This window comes from Plecotus auritus (assembly GCF_963455305.1).
Source record: "Plecotus auritus genome assembly, chromosome: 10".
NCBI classification, from domain to species: domain Eukaryota; kingdom Metazoa; phylum Chordata; class Mammalia; order Chiroptera; family Vespertilionidae; genus Plecotus; species Plecotus auritus.
In genome coordinates this window covers 60,749,152-60,752,774 of record NC_137785.1, presented here as the reverse complement: position 1 = coordinate 60,752,774, position 3,623 = coordinate 60,749,152, and positions in this window count along the sequence as shown.

Sequence of the window (3,623 nt, the reverse complement as noted above, 5' to 3'; positions counted from 1 at the left end):
CGGCGTGGCTCAGCGGTTGAGCATCGACCTATGAACTAGACCAGTGGTCGGCAAACCGCGGCTCGCGAGCCACATGCGGCTCTTTGTCCCCTTGAGTGTGGCTCGGCGTTAGAAGCACTTTTTCAAAACAGACTCGCCCAGGCCGAAAACCGACTTCTGCGCATGGGCCACACAGTTTCAATCGCACTGTACGTGCGTGCCCGCACGTGGTATTTTGTGGAAGAGCCACACTCAAGGGGCCAAAGAGCCGCATGTGGCTCGCAAGCTGCGGTTTGCCGACCACTGAACGAGGAGGTCACGGTTTGATTCCTGGTCAGGGCACATGCCTGGGTTGCGGGCTCCATCCCCAGTAGGGGGTGTGCAGGAGACAGCTGATCCATGATTCTTATCATTGAGGTTTCTGTCTCTCCCTCCCTCTCTGAATTCAATAAAATATATATGTGTGTGTGTGTGTTTTAGGAGAGGGAGATGATGAGAGCCGGGAGGAGGCAGGATTGTGATGGCATTCGGAAGTGGATGGCCTGTGGGGAGTGCCAGGTGGGGCTGTTGCTGGGGGAGGAGGAGGAGTGCCAGGTGGGGCTGGGGGAGGAGGAGTGTAAGGTGGGGCTGTGGGAGGAGGAGGAGGAGTGTCAGGTGGGGCTGGGGGAGGAGGAGGAGGAGTGTCAGGTGGGGCTGGAGGAGGAGGAGGAGTGTCAGGTGGGGCTGGGGGAGGAGGAGGAGGAGTGTCAGGTGGGGCTGGGGGAGGAGGAGTGTAAGGTGGGGCTGTGGGAGGAGGAGGAGGAGTGTCAGGTGGGGCTGGAGGAGGAGGAGGAGTGTCAGGTGGGGCTGGGGGAGGAGGAGGAGGAGTGTCAGGTGGGGCTGGGGGGGAGGAGGAGTGTCAGGTGGGGCTGTGGGAGGAGGAGGAGGAGTGTCAGGTGGGGCTGGAGGAGGAGGAGGAGTGTCAGGTGGGGCTGGGGGAGGAGGAGGAGGAGTGTCAGGTGGGGCTGGGGGAGGAGGAGGAGGAGTGCCAGGTGGGGCTGTTGCTGGGGGAGGAGGAGGAGTGCCAGGTGGGGCTGGGGGAGGAGGAGTGTAAGGTGGGGCTGTGGGAGGAGGAGGAGGAGTGTCAGGTGGGGCTGGGGGAGGAGGAGGAGGAGTGTCAGGTGGGGCTGGAGGAGGAGGAGGAGTGTCAGGTGGGGCTGGGGGAGGAGGAGGAGGAGTGTCAGGTGGGGCTGGGGGAGGAGGAGGAGGAGTGTCAGGTGGGGCTGGGGGAGGAGGAGTGTAAGGTGGGGCTGGAGGAGGAGGAGGAGTGTCAGATGGGGCTGGGGGAGGAGGAGGAGGAGTGTCAGGTGGGGCTGGGGGAGGAGGAGGAGTGTCAGGTGGGGCTGGGGGAGGAGGAGGAGTGTCAGGTGGGGCTGGGGGAGGAGGAGGAGGAGTGTCAGGTGGGGCTGGGGGAGGAGGAGGAGGAGTGTCAGGTGGGGCTGGGGGAGGAGGAGGAGGAGTGTCAGGTGGGGCTGGGGGAGGAGGAGGAGGAGTGTCAGGTGGGGCTGGGGGAGGAGGAGGAGGAGTGTCAGGTGGGGCTGGGGGAGGAGGAGGAGGAGTGTCAGGTGGGGCTGGGGGAGGAGGAGGAGGAGTGTCAGGTGGGGCTGGGGGAGGAGGAGGAGGAGTGTCAGGTGGGGCTGGGGGAGGAGGAGGAGTGTCAGGTGGGGCTGGGGGAGGAGGAGGAGGAGTGTCAGGTGGGGCTGGGGGAGGAGGAGTGTCAGGTGGGGCTGGGGGAGGAGGAGGAGGAGTGTCAGGTGGGGCTGGGGGAGGAGGAGGTGGAGTGTCAGGTGGGGCTGGGGGAGGAGGAGTGTAAGGTGGGGCTGGAGGAGGAGGAGGAGTGTCAGATGGGGCTGGGGGAGGAGGAGGAGGAGTGTCAGGTGGGGCTGGGGGAGGAGGAGGAGGAGTGTCAGGTGGGGCTGGGGAGGAGAGGAGTGTCAGGTGGGGCTGCTGGAGGAAGTGTGTTTGCATTGGGACGTGCCCTTTCCCTGTGAAGGATTTTTCTGCCCAGCAGCTGGTTATTACAGAGAACGAGACGGTCATGCCGCCGAGTAAATACTTCCACCGTGACACGCGCTGGAGAATTCCATGTGACAAGCGTCCCTGTCTGTGTTTGCGGAGGTGGGAGTGGAGACCTGGGGGGCGAAGTTCCTTGGCGGCAGCGCTGCCAATTAAGCTGTATTTATTTCCTCGGCGTGGAGTGCCTGCTGACATTTACCCTGACGTCTGGGTGAGGACCCGCTTGATGGCAATTTCCCTTCCTCCGCGTCCAGGGAAGCGAGTGCTGTGGCGGGAGGACGAGGGGGAGCTGCCCGCTGTGGTCAGGGCGCTGCCTGTCACCATCCCACATCCCCCAGGCGGCGGGCGCGTGGACGCCCCAACTGGCAGAGGCAAATGCCTGAGACCCGCTGGAGGCGGAGGGCCGCCTGGGGCGGAGGCGGAACCGGGGGCTCCCTGATCCCCAGCCGTGTAGCCAGGGGCAAGCACCAGCCCCCAGCCCAGGGTGTGGGGATTCCAACAAAGGGGCCTCTTTATCGGGATGGGCGCACAGGAGGCAGCGGACCGATGTTTCTCTCTCATCCATGTGTCTCTCCCTCTTCCTTCCTCTCTCTCTAAAAATCAGTTTTAAAAACCTTAGGAAAAAAGATGACAGTTGACTCCCTCCAGCAGAGAGAACGCCCGAGCGGGTCATGAGTGGAGCCTGCAGGGCCGGGGGGCGGGGGGAGGCGGTGGGGGGGCAGGGGGTGCGCTCCTCTGCCGCCCTGAGCGAGGAGGCCCTGGCGGAGGCTGGGACCTGGGGACACAGCAGGGAGACAGGGCTGACCACACGTTTGACGACTCCACGCTGTGCCGCACAGCGGAGACCTGGACCGGGACCCGTCCCAGGAGCTCGGCTTCTCTGTTGGGCGTAACTGGGGAGAAGGACATCACTTCCTTCTTTCTTTTTAAATACATTTTACTGATGTCAGAGAGGGAGAGGGAGAGAGAAACATCAACGGTGAGAGAATCATGGACTGGCTGCCTCCTGCACGCCCCCCACTGGGGATGGAGCCGGAAACCCGGGCCTGCACCCTGACCAGAATCGGACCGTGACCTCCTGGTTCCTAGGTCGATGCTCAACCCCGGAGCCACGCCGGCCGGGCTTATTCCTTCTTTCTTACTCCCCGGTACCCCCTTGGCTGAGCCTCTGCACCCACTGCGCGGGCGGGTGGGGAGCCCTGGGTGCCGACACCTGCTTGGTCCCCGGTGGCAGGCCCCGTGCTCTGTGCACCCCCAGAAACCTCACTTCCCTCCTTCCCGAAGTCTGGGGTGTTCCCCCCAATTTCTCACTGTGCTTGGAAGGTCGCCGTCTTAACACAAAACCCTGAACAGAGAACCAGGGTTCTGAGTGACCCGCGGGCCCGAGGAGGCACATGACCTCACCAGGCGCCAGGGGCCCTTCCTCTCGTCTTTCTTTAATTAGGGCATTGATCAGCAGCATTGATCAGCAGCATTGATCAGCACACGTGACGCCTGGCGGGCCGTACTCTCGGGTGAAGATCGATGCTGTTCACGTTCAGGCCATCCATCCCGGCCTGGACACTCCTGGGGAGGGATGAAGCTGGGCA